Source organism: Argiope bruennichi, chromosome 8 (genome assembly GCF_947563725.1).
Source record: "Argiope bruennichi chromosome 8, qqArgBrue1.1, whole genome shotgun sequence".
NCBI classification, from domain to species: domain Eukaryota; kingdom Metazoa; phylum Arthropoda; class Arachnida; order Araneae; family Araneidae; genus Argiope; species Argiope bruennichi.
In genome coordinates this window covers 21,368,856-21,389,775 of record NC_079158.1, presented here as the reverse complement: position 1 = coordinate 21,389,775, position 20,920 = coordinate 21,368,856, and the positions used below count along the sequence as shown (strand labels likewise).

At 29.9% G+C, this 20,920-nt stretch overlaps 1 protein-coding gene across 2 annotated transcripts in view; it reads left to right on the top strand.

Moving 5' to 3' along the window:
- Window positions 1–16,563: 16,563 nt before the first annotated feature.
- LOC129981059 (high affinity cationic amino acid transporter 1-like) overlaps window positions 16,564–20,920 on the top strand; it is a 43,753-nt gene continuing 39,396 nt past the window's right edge. Inside the window, exon 1 of one of the 2 annotated variants that reach the window (XM_056091693.1) lies at window positions 16,564–16,925. The gene's annotated coding sequence lies outside the window, so the exon portion shown is untranslated. The remainder of the gene's footprint in view (window positions 16,926–20,920) is intronic. The other variant, XM_056091691.1, reaches the window with a different exon arrangement.

Here is a 20,920-nt window from a genome sequence, read left to right as displayed (position 1 = left end):
TTATGAATCAGAAAAAGTTTTCCTGGAAAACAGCCCACAGATTCGAAATTTAGTACATACTTGCATTCATAAAGTTTTTAATTTTTTTCTTATCTATATATTTGCGCGAATTGTGAATACTTGTGTTTAATGCGTGATGTAAAAATTGATAAACACTGAATATCATGGCAAATACAATCAAAACAGTTTGATGAAGCATGAAACATTGTCATACTGCGATGTATTGTATAAGAGTTTCGAATCTTTTTTTTTAAATGTTTCATACTAGTATTGTATTGCATTACATCCTATCTTCCATCTCTTATTTAACATATTGATATTCGAATTCTGCGAGATAGATAAGCTACCACTTCGATTAGTTGTAGATCTTTTTTTTGGGTCAATGAATCATAGTTTCGGAGACCCTGTTTGTCGCCCCGAAATGTTGACTGACGTGTTTATCGTTCTCTCACGAGACATAATATGCGGGTTCGTCGAGTCTGGTTCATTAGCCAGACAATAGTTGAGCGTCCGCTGCGGGACAATGCATTAAAAATTTAAACACATTCAGCTATTTTCAGAAAGACAGCTATGGTTTTATGATTCCTTTTAGATGATCCTCCGGTGTTAGACATCCAAATGCGGAATTGTAAGTAATCACACTTTTTTTTTTATAAATTTCTTGTAATATTCATTCCAAATATATAAATTTATGTACTTAAATTTTTGTTATAAATCAATGATCTTCAGCGTTAATGAAGGAAAAAATATCCTTAACGCTATCTTAAAACAAATTAATTATTTTGTTTAAAGTTTTATTTGCGTAAGTAAAGTAAAGGTGTTTAAGTTTTTTTTTTTATATTTTTATCAATCAATATATGTAATTTATTAGCATAATTTTCTTATTAAATTCCTAATTTATTATTTTGACCATCGAAATTTCCGAAGATAATGTAGAATTCAAACAGAATTCATTTACTAAATGCATTATTCATACAGAATTCAGTTACATATCGACATTACATTCATTTCATTGCAAATCGCTGTATGTTTTAGCGCTTTATGAATTAATGGTTACAAAACGTTGTACATATTATCAAATGATATACAAGTAAAAAATTGTTCTAACTTTAGCAGTTTTCATTGCTTTAGCTAACTTTTGACTTGTAAAATTAACTAAATGGCCAAAGAATTAAAACTTTATTAACTAAGTATTGAATGCATTTTTTTTTTATTATTTTTTTTTTTTAAATTAATCCCGCGACAAACCATTTCCCACTTAACTAACTGATCTAAGAAAAAGAAATTATTATTGAAATATTGAATGTTATCTATTATTGTAAGAACAGAAAAAAATATAATGCATTTTTTGTTTTGTTGTTTAAGTTTTCTTATACTATTTGAATTGAATTCAAAATTTTAATCGTGCTTAAATTTCTGAAAAATATTGAAATACGCTTCAAAATTGTTTGATAATAATTTTCAACTTTCTATCATATTTTAAAATAAAGTCTATCTAGCGTGACATTATTATGCATGAGAACCACTATGTGATATTACAGTCACTTAATAAGCGTAATGATGTGGTTAAATATATTCTAGCATTTCACCTCATACTGCCTTACATTGTATTCGTTGTGAGCTCCTGTTTCTCGAGTGAACTTCACAAAAGATTTCAAACTTAGAGAGGCACAATGCATTGACGTGTGTCATACAGGCTTTGGAGACTATACGTCGCATTCATTGTCTCATGAATATCATTTCAGAAGAATTTCTAATTTTAAGAAGCGTATTTCGATGCCCGTATTAAGCTAGGGCACGACGACTAAAAGTTTTATAACCAACAGTCATAACATTCGCTAGTGGTTGCTTAACAAATACAATTCTCTAGAGAATTAAAAGCCTATATTCAGTTTATTTTACTATGCATTGGTTATCCAAGATTCTTAAACAATTCTGTTAGTGGAAAGAAAAATGTGTCACTTTTAATAATCTTAATTAAACTCATTTACCGTGAATAAATAGTGAAAGTGGAAATAAAATGTAAAATTGAGAAACAAAGCGATCGACTTTTAATTCCATTCCTTGCAGAGAAATTAATATGCCAATCGCACATTGATTTCACACTCACATTCTTTTTTACATCTATTTCCACTTTTATTATTGATTTGCGATCCTTAAAATGGTTAATCTGAAAACTACCTGGTTTTCCTCTAAATAGTTCAAAAATTCCTGTAAATAGGTCGCTAGCGTGACATTCACGTAATTAGAGTGATCAATGTTTCTTTTTCCCCTTTAATTTTAAAGTTTTCCAACCTTATCGCATTTGGTTCTTACAATGTTTACCACTTTTAGCTCTCAATTCAGAAATCGGAAAATAAACAATCGATCGAAATCCTTTAAGTTAATGACCGATAAACTTTAGTTTTGTTGTGACTTATGGCACTTTACAAGCCCGCTAAATTTTTTGCTTTTAGCCGAGTGAGCGTCTCTTGTTTTTACAGTAGCGCCAATTAAGGCCAAGAGTACGACTTAGCTACTCACGCGTCACAACCCTTTTTACGGGACGGACTTCATTCATGCATTTCATTCACTCATCCATAGGTTGTAATTTAGATCTGAATCAGAGGGCGATTACTTCTGAAACAGTACCCTCAATGTTATTGTTCTCGATATGAAGGACTTTGTGGCCACGACAGATTTATACGTGCGCCAGCCACCACACATACACACACGGGGAGTCTTCGGACGCGGGGTTTGAACTCACAACCTAAGGGATGCGAGTACAACACCCTACCAACCAGGCTATCCCAACCCCAATTGTCTTTTCTGCTTTTATAAATGCAGTTTTCACGATAAACTTTTACTATTTGAATACGCTTTTTGATTACATAGTTCCCAAATAAGTTCTTAGAGACTATGGTGAAAGAATGCGCATAAAATTACTGAATTATGGTAGAAATTTTAAAATTTTTGGGTATAAAGTACAATGTTTTTTTGCCATACAATTTCATGACACTGTTTTCAATACTTGATCGATGACAAAAGATCGGTACTATGCTGTCCGGGCGTCTAATCGAGATTCTTTTGTTTGCCGCAAGTAGGACTGGCCGATTCAGATTATTTTTGTTGTAATTAGATCAGACAGTTTCGCGATAATTATCTGCATTTGCACGATAGTTATTGCAGGATACCTATGTGGTGTCGTTGGACAGTATATAGTGTTAGTTGTGATGAAAGGATTGACTTCAAGAGAGTGGTGCATTGGAACACCTGCCATCTTTTATTGGAACATAATAGAGTAAGATATATATGCATATATTAAATCTTTGACAAATTCTTTTTTTTTCCTCTCTTTGTTTACCTATGAAAGTATGATGAAGGATACTGGCAAACGGGAAGGATTTCAGTAATAATTATACACTGAAATCTAAAATATTAAACAAAACTAAAACCGGAAAACCGTCGCATGGCAGCTCTTCTGTAGAATTGACCCTCGGAACTGAAATTTCTGTTCCATGTCACCAAATCACTGATACCAAATTTGCGTTATCATATTCACAGATATTTATCCGACATAATCCCCTTCCCCCTCCTTCTCTGTTGGTCAAAAGTTTAAAATGTAAAGATGCTCTAACAAAAGATTAACAGATGCACACGCCAAAGCAGTGAGTGCACTGTAACTCGAAACGAAGCCACTCAAAGTATCCGATACATGATAGAAATCGGAAATAGATTTATATCTTCTAAATGAATTAATTTTCGACTGGATGCTGTGCTGCGGATAAACTCTGCTATATTCAGTCAGGGTTCGCGAACATAATTTTTATTTTTGTGATAAAACTGTGTACAACAATACATCGTTAGCGATTTTGAGATAAAAACATTCTGACGTGCATGGTATGTCTTTCCAGATCAAATAGTTGAAATCGTTCTATTTTTTCATTGTTTTATTTCGTATACGAGTTTATAAAATGTCAGCGTGAAACATTTATTAAGTTTAAAAAATAATCTATAGGTCAAACATTATAGTTAAAATGTTTTGAAGAATTGCTTGGACCGCAGCGACCTGCTGGTAAGGTCTCGGCTTCGGAACTGGAGGGTTTCTGGTTCGGTATCCGATTCCACCGATGAACAATCGTGTAAGCGTGTCTGGTTAAATCCATCGGGGCCAAACGTCCTCCCATTGGTATGGTGTGGAAGTTTGGAGGGAGGGTGTACCAGCTCAGGTGTCTGCCTCGTCGTCTGACCGTGGTTCAAAATGACGAGTTCCGTCCCAAAATAGCACCAGTGTTGTTTCAAAACGGGACGTTAATATAAATAAACCAAACGGAACTGTAAGAATTGCTTACACAGCAAAAGGTGTCTAAGAAATGAATTTCAATTTCACTTATGATTGCTCTGTTCAAAGTCCTATTATTGAAATAATATTTTTTTTTTTTTTTTTTTTGCTTCCTTTCTTTTCTTAAATGAAACTCACTGAAAGATTCCACTTTTCCTTTGTTGATATCTTTTTCCATGTTTATCCACATCTTTCACTACAGCCCGGGAATTATCAAGAACCTTCCGAATGCGGTATATCACATCTGAGCGATTGAAGGTCGAAGTATCTTATAAATAAAATAATGTCTCGAATTAGATGTTGACGTCTGATAATATGGAAATGTCAGCAAAAATTAGATGAAGATGATTGCGTAATCTGCAGTTATCGTAAAAAGTAATCGCTAAGTTAAAAATTTATTAGGTCAGCAGGACTTTTCTTTCAGATTTCTTTAACTACATAATCAATTCAGGTTGCATAGTTATTGAAACTATGTATCCTTCGGAAATTAGGATCACTATTTTGAAGTCATGAGTGGCACAATTCCATCTATAGCACGTGTAAATTTTAAGGCCAGTGAAATATAATGAGATTATCTATAAATTTAAAAATCAGATGTTTAATATCATTATGAATTCAAATGCTATTGGCAAATCTTAGAAAAACAGTTTTTAAAGCCTTACTTTTATAATAATGCTACACAACAGAAACATTTTAAAGTATATATTTTCTTCTTTTTGACCTTTAATTTATAATTCTTTAATATAAGTATTATGGTATCTGTGGTATCTTATTATGGTAACTATTTTCTTTTCGAAATTCCTAACAGATGAAGCTATGCTCATGGTATGAAATTTTAAATGAATTAATTGATTATTTGATAATTAAATTTTGAAAATATCAAAATAATGTTTTGTCGTTAGAGATACAGAAGTGTTACAAAATTTCAAAAATCTACTTTATCCTTATTTATGAAAAATTGATTATGAAATTCTTGCTATATAATAATAATTTCAATTTCATCTGTAAATCTCTGTTTTGTAATTAAGGAAAAAAATACCTCCCATTTTGTTAGATGAATCAAAATTTCTCAAAAGGATATAGCCTGAGTATAGAGTATGATTGGAAACAAAACAGGATTTCATCGTACAAAGATTTGGAAACATGCATTATTTTGTTAATAAATCCATCTTTTTCCTCATTGAAATGATTATAAAATTGTCATGCATCTGTTATATATTTTCTCTGCAATGTTAGTTTCATAGTTGAAAAAATAGATTTACAGATGTTCTTATTGAATACCTCCGGCCTTCGTGACTATTTCACGACAAAAATGATGGTCCTGGAAAATACAAGAATCATGAGTATATCTTTATTAGGAGTTGAGATCCGGAGATTATTCTAGAGAATTCCAATTGACGTCATGCACTTAAGTAAGGCTACATAAGCCGAAGCCCTGTACGAGGAATGAATATCTCTGGAGTTGTGTTTGTAAGAGGTAATTAGCTGTGGTCGCCGAGCGATATTCTCTTATTAGCGATTTGCTATCTATTCGTGTTGTTAGTATCTACAAATGTTGTTCTTTGCTTAAATTTTATTTATGTTTTTGTAGTCTGTGCTATGCATTTTTTTTAATTTGTGGAATAAAGCGTCTTTTTTCCATTATCCTACGTACTGAGTTTCATTCATCATAAACCCACTATACGATTTCCTTATTAATTGGATGCTACATTCAGTAATTCTATTGTTAGAGTGTTTTAATTGTTTTTTGTCAACAATTGTTATCTTTAATGTTATATCAAAAGTTATGTTAATGTATTTAATGTTATATCAAATTCAATTTATATCAAAAGTTATGTTAATGTATTTAATGTTATAACAAATTCAATTTATATCAAAATTGGATTAAGAATTTTGTTTAATCGGAAATCCTTAATGTTATATCAAAAGTTATGTTAATGTGTTTAATGTTATATCAAATTCAATTTATATCAAAATTGGATTAAGAATTTTGTTTAATCGGAAATCCTTAATGTTATATCAAAAGTTATGTTAATGTGTTTAATGTTATATCAAATTCAATTTATATCAAAATTGGATTAAGAATTTTGTTTAATCGGAAATCCTTGAAACAGAAACTGTGATTTTGATTTGATATTTAAATCAGAGCTTATTGGGATAGGTTTACTTCAGGATATCGATACAGAAGATTTGGAATTTTTCCGGATATTTGAAGATTATCAGATAGTCGTGCGCTATCAGATTCGATATGGCCATCCTATATCGAATTAGATGAAAGTGGTTTGAAGATCTAGCATAACAAATGTGTCTCATTTTTGGAGTTTTCGTCAATATGCAGGCCATTTATAATGGATATATTCTGTGGCGAATCGTCCGTTAGGCGAATAAGGAATCGTCCGTGATTCATGAAATTATTTTTTAACTGACATTTTCTGTACTTTTCCATTCTGAGAATTCGATAATCCATGGAAAAAGGAATAGCTATAAAAGCATAAATATATGACAGAAAACTGAATCAGCAAGCAAGAAGAATGAAGATAAGGGCTGTTCGACATGCAGCCCATAAAAGCAGCTAAGCCGCCTACAACTAAATGATTTTATCTGAAGATCAAAAACAACACTTTCTCTCTATGAATTTAGAGGCGCTAGAGCTGCAGAAAGACAACACTTGACTTCGACTGCGGCCAGCTGATTCCATTTTATTTTCTCGTATACGAAGTGTAGTGGAAGTATTGCAGTCGTCAAAAAATTCGAAATCCAGATTTTTAGGAATCTCCTTGTTTCAGACCTTCTTGAGTTAAAAAAAAAATTTTTTTTTGGTATTATGTCGATTTATCCGTTTGTTTATCTGAGACAGAGATAATTCAAAAACGCTTTGAGCTAGACAGATGAAATTTAGTACATGGGTTTTTGCATCAAATTTGTAGATTTCTACCAATTTTTAACAAAATCCATTCAGAGAAAATTTGTCTGTCCTGCTGTTCGAATTTAAGTTAACACAGTAACTACAAAACGAAGAGCGCTAGATGGATAAAATTTGGTACGGAGATTAAGCATCGATAGTGTAGATGCCTATAAAATTTTGAGCCAAATACGACAAGGGGTTAACGTCTGCCGATCTGTAATTTCGAAAGCATGTAAACGCGATCACTCAAAAATGCAATGACTTAATATATAAAATTTAATATGGTATCTTGTGACTACAAGTGAAGTTTTGAGTCAGGTTCTTTTTTTTTAGTTGGTTGGGAGAAAATGTGTCTGAAATTCGATTTTTGCATGCCAGGGATTAATCGCCGAAATACTTGTGGAGGATTGGTATGAGCGAGGATAGAACCTGGAACCTTGTGGTTCGCAGCCGAGTAACAAGACCACAAGACAAAAGCAATTGCCCGTATTCCGTAGCTGTTAACTGGGTTATAAGCTCTTCACCACTGGCTTATAAGGTCTTTATCTCATCAATGATCACATGATAGATTCAGTAAAAATGCTAGATTCAACAGATTAATATTTCGTAACTATTGTACGCAAATGCCTTGCTAACCGTTTTCTTGGATAACTGCTTCCTTTATTTGAGAGTTTTCAAGAAATTTTTGGTGATATCATTTCCACAGGTTTTGTTTTGTGTTTTAGATGCTGGATAAACGCGCACTTCGAAGAGAACAAATGAAAAAACAAAGCAGGGTTGGTCTTCCGAAACTTTCTCGTATCCTATCCAATTAAGGTCGTCACCTCCCCGTCCGCATAAAACTATGAACCTTTGTTAAAATCGTAAATGCGAAGATCTGTATTTTGTAACAATTGTCATTAGCGAACAATCATTACGAAATTTAGATCTTTGGTGTGAATTTAACATTTTAATTGAATCTATCTTGCGAATTGTATTTTGAACATTTTTTGCTGACTGAATGAAACGAAAATTTGACATATAATAAATATACATATGGATACATACTGATTTTTATTGGTTTAATTCATTCCGTTTATGAGTTATTGCGTTTACATGAATGCAAAAGCATAGATCGACAAACGGTCAACCCTTTGATATATTTGGTCTAACAATTAATTAGAATCTATATTTGTGATGGTAAATATTGCATACCACAATGTATTAGTTCTATCCGTCTAGTTCAACGCATTTTCGAATTATCATATGTGTTTTTCAAATTGAGGAAAATCTGATACGTGGCCAAACTCTCGAGTTCGAATTTTTTGATGTTTACAATACTTTCTCCATATTTCGTATAGGAGAAAGTGATTTAAAGTATAACTACACGCGAAACAACTCATCATTGAAAAATTCTTCATCTAATTTTAAATTCTTCTACTTATTATTCATCTTTAAATAAAATTTTTGCTACCGCATGAATGGAATTTAATGAGCTATTTCAAAATTCATTTACCTTCATGTACAGCATAAATATAAAAATACTCCAACAAAATATGCAAAACGCTAACCGAATTGCAAAATGCCACCATTGGTGTTTCTACTGCAGAGTGAAGTTCTTGTTCAAGGTAACGAGTTCTTATTTTTCATCACACATTTCATTCTCTGAATAGCGTGCATTTGAATGAAACCGAATCTCATTTGCATTAAAAGAGTACAAAAATAATGCTACACTTTTGAAATAACGAAGGGAAAATGCCAAGATAATTCTAATAGTTTTAATTCGTGTGTATTTTTTTTGAAGAAATAATATATAAAAAAAAGTACTGTAAACTTCAAAAAATTCGAACTCAAATTTTTGATGCATTGCCTCGGTTTAGATTTATCTGAATTCGAAAAAAATAATTTTTAAAAACTTTTATTTAATTTTTTAGAGTTTGTGAAGATAAAATTTAAAAATCTATTTTTCATTCACTTACACATGTGTTAGGATCGTTTTCTTATATATTTTCAAATAATGCATTATTTTTAAATTTTCAGAACTTATAAATTAATTCATTGACTTAAATGAATTTTGATCCAATACGAATGGCATCAATTGTTAGTGAATCTGGGAAGACAGTTATTTCAAAGTCTGATAATATATATAATATAAATTATAAATAAAACCCGAAAAAGTAAAAAATAAATAAAAGAAAAGAATTCAATTTTGTAGAACATTAATGGCAGTATATCTTTAAAAAATGCATTAAATATCACAGTATATGTTTAAAACTCTTTTCATTATTGGAAACATATCTCTTTATGAATAAAGAAAAGCAAAAAAATTCAATGTGCTAAGCGAGTGAAATTTTTACATTGCCTTACAATTAAATTGTAAAACTGTAACATTGTTCTTGGATTTGTACTCTTCTTCTAATTGAAATTTTAATGGGGATTAAATTGTCATTTATACATTCCAGAATCATTATTTATGTAAACTGTATCTATTTGTTACGAAAATTAAACTAATTTTAAACCTCTGCCCGATACTGCACTTATATAAAAAGAAATCTTATAACACAGTTATCAGTTTTGGGAGTATGTAAACTTCTGTAATTTTTTTCAAAAATAGTTATATCTATATATAAAAAGTTAATAAACGTGGCACAAAAATCGCGCTTTTTACTTATTGTCGAATGGCAGCAATCAAATGTAAACAAGCCATCAAACGAATTTCAGTCTGCTTTGTTTTTACAACTGATTTGAATCGAACAGTTTGCTTAAGTACTTAATAGAATTGTAAAATATTATTAAAAACATTCTGGAGACGGTTCATCATGATACCAAAAAGTGTATTTAGTCAGAGGAAAGAAGATAGAGAAAAAAAAAAAGAAAGAAAGAAATAGGCTTCAAATAGGTAGTTTAATCTAACGCAAAAATAGGTTTAGCCATCGCAAGATGGTTATTAGTTGTGATTTGTCTATGGATATTGATATTGTTACAAAATTTTTCTTCTACAACAAATACCGCTAATCAATTGTAATAGCGCAGCACATTTAATTGCTATAGTTCAGCAGTTTGCTTGCTGTCTCATCCTCTAATTTCTCTTATTTGTCGGCGACTCCGACTCCTCTCACTCCACACAACTTTTGAAGATCCACACAACTTCTGACGATACACACGACTTCCTAGTGCCTGTCTTTTATAGTTCCGGGAGGCGGGGCTTCCAGACCAATCAGGGCGTACCTGGCTGTACCTCGGGTCTTACTAGATGGATCGTGAAAGTTCTCGAACTTTCCGGTATTATCCATTTAGTCGCCAAACTCGCCAAATTTATCGCCAAGCCGCCAAATGCTCGCCAAGCTCTAAGTTCATTGATCTCAGCACGTACAGGACTGATCGTACAACGGTCTTTCTTACGATGACTCTATTCGTGTCGGGTAGCAATATTATAGGTTTGTAACAATATTCATGTATTCCGAAACAATTATTTTGTTAAGATAGTCTTTATATCATCTTAAAGCTAAAAAAAAAAACTTTCTAATGATATCAATTTTTTTCCGTAGAATTTCCTCCTTAATTTTAATAATATTTTCAATTCAATTTATTACACTGTATATAACAATGTTTTAAAATCCTATGACGAAATTGAAACTCATCCATCAAGGCATTCAGTCGCATGTTTTTGGCAGTCATTGACTCCATAATAGGATTTTCACTTCAGCTTTTATTTTGTAATATATATATATATATATATATATATATATATATATATATATATATATATATATATATATATATATATATATATATATATATATATATATATATATATATATATATATATATATATATATATATATACTCTTTTTTTCAGTAAATTGATTCAATTGAAATAATGTTCTTCATTTGTATAAAGCAATAAGATGAAATGTGTTTTTAATAGACATTTCATATTAATCATTTAGTAGCCTAAGCATTCAATAATCTGGCCAAACAATCTGGTCGCTCAATGTGGCTAGTATCTCTTAATATTTATTGTAGAGCCATTCTAAAACGTTGCCAATTGCACACGCGGTTCCGTCTCGCTTTTTACTCCAAACATTTAATGAATCTTAGTAATGTAATGGGAAAAAATGTTACGCTTGCTTGGAATATATCTGCGTTCTTGGCTAGAAAGCATCAAATTGTGAAAATATGAAAACCTTTTCAGGTACGGGAGCGAAGAATTTAGGTGCCAGATTTTGAATTATTAATTCAAGTTTTCTTCGAAAATGACCGAAATTTCACCCTTTCTACTGATTCTAATGCTGTCGATTAATGTTCAGTTTAGTTATCCTTCAGTTTATTCCTTAATTTTCATAAATTTCAAAAAAAAAAAAGAAAAAAAAGTGCATTTTATAACGAAACTTTGATTTGTTAAAATGAAATTCAAGCCATTTTCATTATTTATACGAAAGTCTTTATTGTGTTTCTCTTTAATTGTTGAAAGCTAATTAAAAGTTCAAATGGATTTTGGTTTCATTTTTATTTTGTCGAAGTATACAAAGAGAGTTTACTGTAATCATCAAAAACTTCGATAGAGATCTTGACGAGTCTCTGAATTTCAGACCACCCCGAGTTCGAAAAACACATTTTTAGAAGATATCTGTTTGTGACTAAGGTAACTCAAAAACGCTTAGAGCTGGCTGGATGAAATTTGGTATATCTATCATGTACAAAATTTGTAGATATCTGTCAACTTTTGAACAAATTCATTCAAAGGAGGTATGTCTGCCCAACTGTTAGATTAAAAATGAACTCGATAAGTACAAAACATAAAAAAACTAGATAAATAAAATTTAGTCCACAGATTTAGCATCCAAAGAATGGATCCATTTCAAATCTTCAATTACATCTGTGAAAGGGTTGGCCTTCTGTCGGTCTGTGCGCTCACATGCAAATTAATGTAATAACTCATAAATGCAATAATTTAAATAAATAAAATTTGGTATGCTATCTTGTGATTACAACTATTTGTGTGAGGTTTTGCTTTTAATCGTTTAGAAAAGAGGCGTCCAAAATAAATATTCGAATTTTCAGGTACTTGGGCATTAATCGCATGCCATTAATTAATTGTCAAAGATCGCACAATAGATTCAGTAAAAGGCTTGATTCACGCCAAAGATCAAAGATCTGTAGTTCGTACTATTGTTCCCTCAAGGTCCACAATTTTATATGGAGAAAAAGGGATCAAACCATTCCTGCAACACACTTCAACAATTTTCTGCTGAAGTCTTCAGATTCCTAAATGCAGTGAGTAATTAGGGATTGCAATACCGAACCAGAATTTCAATACCGGTATTCGGTATTTTTTAAATCTTAATACCGCGATACCGGTTTTAATACCGGTATTAGAAATTTTGGAAAAAGAAAGAAAACACAGGTGTTTCTTTTTTTTATTTGCCCGTTTTGTTAGAGAGTGTAAATATCACAAAAAAATAATTTGTAACTTATAAATTATAACAGTATATAATCACACAAAAAATAAAGAAATATCTTATTTATTTAAATCACAAAAAAAGTGTAAATATCACTATTCAGTTTGTGGTACTATTACAAATTTTTGAAATGTGATCTTAAAAAAAACATAATGCATCAATTGTACTGTCATTAAGTCTGAAGAGTAATTTTGTGTAAAAATGACCAGCTGTAGAAAACGCTCTTTCAGCATCTATGCTAGTTGGTGGTACTGTTAGCAATGCGCGATATACTTTTTCCAAGTATTTACTTCTAAATCCCTCATCATCAAATAAATCGATTTCGCGTCGGAGAGTTTTGGATATAGCTGATTTCGGTATTGTATTTTGGTTCGTTGAAATTTTTTTATTTATCGCTAATTCTGATTTTTGTTCAAGAGACAATTCCTTTTCACTATCGATAATAGTGACATCATAATCTTCGATAATTGAACCAAATTCTGAATGTGGATAGGTTTGTGTGAAAAAATTTTTAAGAAACTTTATTCTAACTTAATCAGATTTGAATTGGTTACTTTCTTTTCTTCTTTTCATTTTCATTTTTAAAATCATTAGAATTATGTAAATACCATAAGACATTTTCTATTTCAGTATTCCTTTCTTTTGTGCGATTTTTCAATGTAATATATAATTCTTCAGATATTAATGTGTACTGTTCTTTCAGTGACTGCAACATGAAATTTATTGTTGCATTAGCTGTTAATAAATTAGAATCTCTCCGACATAATGCCTCAATAATCAGTTTTATTGGAAATAGAGCTGATATAGTACTGGATATTAGGTCGAATTCACTATCTGAAAAATTAATTTACAGGTTTAAGTCGATTATTGCTTTTTGGATTGGATTTCTCAGTTTCAAAAATCGTTCCATCATTAGGAGTAAACTGTTCCAACGTGTTTTAGAATCTAATATTAACATATATTCTGTTTTATTTTCAATTAGTATATATTTTAGTAATATATCCTTTTTATAGGGGAACGTTTAAATATTTTAACAATTTTTCGAACTTTATAAATTAAAGGAAGCAATTCTTGATAGGTTAATATTTCATCCTAATTAGCAATATCCTCTTCAACAATTACATTGTCATTATCTTCATTGTCAATATCACTCTCACTCTTACTCTTTTCAAAGTTGGAATCCGAAATTTCTATATACACAGTATTTGGATTCTCCTGTTCTTTATATTTTTGGTATAATACATCTATTACTCCTAATTGAATTCCATGCGCATAGCACAACTGCTGATTTGCACCAATCAACTTTCCAACTTTTTTCATAATTGTTGCTCCATCAGTCGTTATGGATACAATATTTTCTTTCAGGGATAATCCATGTTTCGTTGATTTAGATTTAAGCAATTAATTATGCCATTAATTAGCTAATTAATTTCGCCCATTAGGGAGACATAAAAACAAAAACGCATACTATATTGCTATGTTCGCGATACCTGAACATATAGTGGAGACAATTTGAAAAAGTTTCTAGTAAATACCGAAAAACCGGTATTTAAACTTGTGAATACCGGTATTACAAAATTGTACAAATGGTTCAAAATACCGGTATTCGGTATTCCGGTCTTGCAATCCCTATGAGTAATATTTATTTCTGCCAATAACAAATGAAAAGTTATGCGTGCTGCCACGGGCCACTTAATTCGACCTTGAAATAACATTTTTGGTGCGAGTATATCCTAGAGAGTGAAAATATGCGCCTTGGAAAAGTATTTTGAAATTTTAATGAGAATTTTAATTTATTATAAACTAAACAAAAGTTTGGTGTTTTTCACGAAAACTTAAAACATTACCTCAAAAAAAAAATTAATCAATCTTTACAAACATGGAAAAATATGACGAATTTTGTAAAAAAAAAAAAAAAAAACTCTTCTAGAAGTGCTCAAATTGTTTTTTTAAGTCAGAATGAATTAGTAAAAGTGTTTTTAGTATACCCAACTTTGGCGCAATCATTGATATAATCATGCCTTACTCAAGTAGCCCAAAACAAGATATAATGTTTTTATACTTTTGCAGTTTATTGTAGTTCATTGCAGCGGATTGGTATGAGCGAGGATAGAGCCTGGGACCTTGTGGTTCACAGCCCACTAACATGACCACGATATAAAAGCAATTGCTCGGGTAGCGTAGCTGTTAACTAGCTTATAAGCGTTCACTACAACATCATTTTGCAATATTTAGTACAGATATTCGCACAAAACTAAACAAGCATAATTCATAATGACAAATATCTCAATCCAATCTCGCTTTTTAAGTCTTTCTTAGCTGCTGATGACCTTCTAGAATAAAAATATAAAATATCAACGTCTTGTGAAAATAACATTAAGATGTTGCAAATACTGCTTGAGCAACAGTCTACATGATATAGATTAAATTTAAAGGTTAACGCGAACTAAATAAACAAGCTGAGTATGTAGGCCATGGGCTTTAGCATTAACAACACCAAAACAAAATATAAACATAGAATTTATTTCGAAAAATACACGATAAAAAAAAGCAAGTTGATAAAATTAACGTTTTCTGTCTTGCAAATCTCCTCTATCTTTTTTTTTTTTTTTTTTTTCGTGTAGAAACCTTTGCAATGCTTATTTTCGATATTAACACAATACGAATATGATAAGTTCTGGATTTTCCAGGAGTGATTTCTTTTCATAAAGATAAATTACATTTTATTTAGATTAACATTTAACCCTGAAGATAAGTTCACATTATGCAAACTTTTCATATCTATCAAGCATTCTTTTGTAAATAACATAAATATTTAATGATGTTATGTAATATATTAATATATTGTATAATATCATAAGCATACTCAGTATTATTTTAAGTTGCGTCAGTTAAAGACTGTCAAAAGAAAGTTAATAATTAGTTTGCTTATATTTATCTTACATTGTTGGAGCAAAAATTATTTCAGTATTATTGGTCTTCATCTACCCCAGGATTACCTGCCTACCCGAAAAGTCTTACACCCTTTCGTCGTGAGAAAACCATTATTTATTTATTGAAAGGCTTAGAATCATCGCCAGAATATGAACAGTAAATAAGGGTATACATTATAGTTCATTTACTTAAAATAATATATTTAAATTAAATAGTTAGCAAACCAATTCTGGGTTCAGGAGACTAAGTTGAAAAATATTGAACATAGAGAGAGCTGTAGCACACATAAGCATAAAAATAATATCACAGCGTCCATAGGATGGAAGACATAACGTACTGTACAGCTATATCAAACGTGCGAAAACAAAGATAATAATATAAAGATATAGCTTCTACATATCTATCCCATTATATAACTATTATATTTAATACTTGAAGAAATTTAAACAGAATGATGCTACTGTGGAAAGCTTTTCAACTCTGTCAGATAAAATTGCATGCCTTGTAAAATTTCAGCGATGAAAACCAGATGTTCTACGATGATGAGCAAATTCATTTCATTCTGTTTGTTAAATATTTAAAGTTACTTGGTATATTGACAAACAAGCTTCTGCTCGATCAGTCACTATAATCACGTGCTATCAGACATGGAATCAGCAACTTGAAGATATAAGTTTGACCATTGATATCACGTGAATTTTCAATGTCAACTCCTTTTGAAGTAAACACATCAGTCCGCCGTCGAATCTTTTAATTTCATTGATATTCCATTAATATAAGTTTTTTATTCATTTTTTTTTCAAACTGCCTTGAACCAGCTGCTGTTTTTTTAAAACTTTGGATAACCTTGAGAAGTAGGTTAAGAGCCTGTGTTATATCTAAAAAACTTGCCAGCTAGCAGCATAGTGATGAGCGAAAAGATGTTAAAACGAACTTGAGCTAAAAACCTGCTATTAATTCGAACGAAGCGAAAGTTTTCTGTTTCGCGCCAGCTGATAAAACTTTTTTTTTTCTTGCTCTGCTTTTTCTATTATAACATAACTCTGACGCAGCGTCACGAGATGAATCTGAAATCACCATTGCTCGAAAATATGCGCTCTTCGTATTGTTTGTTTCTTCACTTAGCAGAATTCGTGTTGAAATCGTAGCTGGGGCGGATTTTTAGATGACGTTCGGATGTAGCAGATTTCTACCGTTCGATAACATGTGTTCTTAAACGATGTTCTTATTGAAAACTTTTTAATCAATATTTAATTAAAAGAAAAGTTTGTATGTTTCGAAGGCGGTTTATTTCCTAAGTGTAAATTAATTATTTCACTAATATGTAAGTATTTTTTTTAATTATAATTTTGATTATTTGGAATATTGGCTGTCATGAAAAAAATGCTATTAAAAATCTGATATTTAAATGTATTATATAAAATTATTATTTTTCTTCGAGCAACTTTATTATTCATAGGTTCCATCTTAATTTTATTAGCATCTGCCTATTCTGCTTTGTTCTATAGTTAGCAGTTAGTTCCAATTAATAAAATATAAAGATATTAATTGAAATTGAATGTAAAAGTGTATTTAAATATGCAAAAATACTGAGGTATGTAATATAAATAATTTCCGAAACATTCACGATTTCTGCCTCCTAAAAATTTGTTATTAAACAGTACATGTACTTAATAGCTTATAATGAGCTTTGTTTTTTATTATAATTGTACTGAAAAGGTAATTTTATTTAATCCAATGAAATTCTTAATATTTGAATGCGCTACCTCGATTCGTTTAGGAAAATTTGATTTGCAATTGTTTCATTAAATCAATGTAACCGGTATGTAATGTAACGTGTTATTTATGCAGCGTAAATTTGTTGTTTAACTTATATATATTTTGTATTTTTTTTATATCGCCACATGCATTTGTTTAAATTGAGAAATTTCATGGATATATGTATATGTTAATACATTAATGGCAAAATAATAAAATTCACCATTAATTTTTGCTAATATTTTAAAAATTATATAAAAGTAGCTTCAGTTTAAAAATTTAAACATGCTAAAATACATTTCTTTTATCGTAATTGTGCAATAAAAAATAATTATACCTATTAATGAAGGCATAGAGGAAAAAAATATCCATTTTCCTCGCTTATTCGCGTATATATGACACAACGAACTGATAATCGTGTATTTAATTTTTAATTTTACTGTTTTTAAAATACGATTAGGTTAGGTAATTGGATACTCTTACTTCCTGTTTAGTTATCATCATTCTTAATTTAGGCACAGCGTGATAATAACGTGATGTCAGTGAGGCCACGATGTATCCCATGTGAATGATTAATTTGCTTCAAAATAAATCATCCTTAACTTAAAACGTTAACTTCAAGTTCACCGACTTGATCTTTTTGAAATAAAATATTAGGGATGAGAAAAAAAAGATTTCCTTTTTTAAAGCTTAATTATGAGAATCTGTGTACTCTCATAAAAAAATGTTTAAGCTAACATTAGTTAAACAAATTAAGAATTACTAAGGTACCATGTGATACCTTGAAAATAGGACCCCTTCGTAACGTTTTTAGAATTGCATTATCATAAAATTAGAACCGATGAAAGGGATTCGAGGTTATATATTAGTTCTAATCGACATACACTGATTAACTGAATGACTTACAGTTAATTAAATTAATTAGCATTAACATAGTAATTAATACTGCTCAAAACGGTTGAATAATTTGCATTGTTAATCGTTAGTTACTTAATATCGCTCGATATAGGTAATTAATTAACATAATTAATCAATATAGTTAATTAATTACTTCTTGAAATTTTTCTATTGCAGAAACTGAATTTTTTTAGAGTACTTCGATTTCGCATATCTTTTTCGATGTAGATGTTAAATTTTATTTCATAATTCGAAATAGTTCTTAACATAAAATAAACTTTGTTTGCTCAAAACTCGACCTGAATAGAGTTAACCTTTAGTGAATGTATATTAAATAAAAAAAAAAATAACTCTTTTTTTTAATTTCTCGAAAATTTAGAAAATAATAAAACTTGACTGATTTATCTTTAATATGAGATTAATCAAATTATGAATATTCTATTATTTTTTTAATTCAAACATTTCCAACATTTTCCACTTTTATTTATTATCTAACCCTTTTTAGTTGCTCCCGCTCGTGGAAATTAATTTTTATTGTGAATAAAATGAAACCTTGTTTTTTAAACTATTTTAAAAGAACTTCTCTAATTTATTATACACGAATCCGTGATGACATTTTAAATCAATAAGTATATCAGGCTTTATTAAAAAGAACAAATTTTATTTTTTAATCGGGAATAATTGTCAGTCAGATAAGAAATTCATTAAACCGAATAGTTCTTCTTTAAGCGAGATCTTAAAGGATAATTTTATTTTTTGAATTTTGTATTAGAGATATTACATGTTTGATTCTTACATATAATTCTACTATATTTTTAATTAAATCAACACTATAATTAAATGTTCAATATTTAAAGATCTTTATAATAAAATTACAACAATAGAATCTTTAATTACGGAATAAATGTTAATATTCGAGAGGAGCTACTGTTTATGTTAAGGAGCTACTTTTAGGTGATATTTATACGAAGAAACAATATTCGGGAGTGAACACTTTTTTTATAAGAAGTATATAAGATAAAAACGTGCACCCATCAACTATATTGACCTCGTGATTTCTTCTGAACTTAACGTTCTAAATTCCCCAAATACAAATAAATTCTTGCGTATGTTTACTGCACAAACTATACAATATTTTTCAGAAAGTTATACTCTCTGTAATAAATATTACAAAATACAATGCAAATCTGAGCAGCAATCTATAATTTATGCCATGCCAAAGACACTGATATTGGCACGCAATAACCTGTTTTCGCTTTAACTCTCATAAAAAATCGACATCGACAGACCTTGAAAAATCACCCGCGAATCGATACAGAATCTATTTATGGAACTTCGAAGGAATTATTTTAATTATTGTTATGTAATAATGTTTATTATGCGATGACACTAATGGATTTATTCTATATATGGAATAAGAATAAAAATTATTGATAATCATGTAATTATCTCATAAGACTTCCAATTTTTTTCTTTGAAATAATAAAATAAAAGAATTATTATTTGAGATTCCAAATTTTTCTAAGAAATTCGCCATTCATTAAAAAAAAATTGTGAAAACTAAAAATAAATTAAATATTATTAGGATAAAATTACATGTTGTACAAAAATTATATAGTATTATTTTTGGAAAGTATTATTTCATTAATGAATAAGACAATGCATAAAATATTAAAAAACAAAATCAAATATAAGATAGTGGGCAAACCTTATATTGATATAGTGTTTAGTCACTATATCAATAGCGTGCTGGGAAAAATATTCTAATCTGTAAACCTAACAATCATAACATAAAATTTAAGATTATTTAGGTTCTGTCTTTATGTTTTTTGAAAATTATACTTTTAATTATGGCAACGATAAAATTCACATAATGAGTTTAATGTCTTTGCCGCGTGGGAGCGTCTAAACGTAGTAATAAAAAGAATATTGATATAAAATTAATACAAAAGCTATTTTCAAAAATTTATTAAAATTGCTAAAACATATTTACAAAAAATTGGTATCACTAAAAAGCTAATTTTTAAGATAGTGTAAATTGGTTTGAAGAAAATAATATTTTGAAGAAAAAAATATCCAAATTTCTATTAATTTTTAATTAAAATTTTGTAAATTCTTTCATAGTGAGAGTTACCTTCCGAATTTCGGTATCAGTATATTAATTGGAGAGCATTTTAAATGTGTGTGTGTGTTTTTTCATCAAATGACATATCAAGCAATTTACATGCGAGGTTAATCTTAATTAATTCGCCAGGTTCCCAACATTATCACTGTATAAATACAAAATTAATACCCATAAAATTATGCAGTTTTTTTTTTTTTTTTAATTATGATACATTGGAATCTGGAAGCTACAATAGCAACGTCTATTGCAGTTTTTCCGCCTAGATGATTTTGTAGGTTTCTCCACCTATTTCTATGAAAAGCAAAAAGGTGGAGAAAAAAGTCATTTTCCGCTACTGATAAAGGGCGTCCCAAAATTCAGGCAAGATTTGAATGTCCAACCGTTTGTGCAGTAAAGTGTTGGTAACTCTATTAAAAAAACCATTTGATAGCTGAGAGTTTAGGTTTAGTAAAAATAGAGCGTTATACGATAAAACAACGTATTAACGCAAGATTTGAATTAAGTATAAAGCATAGTTTTTTTTTCCATCAAACTGTTAT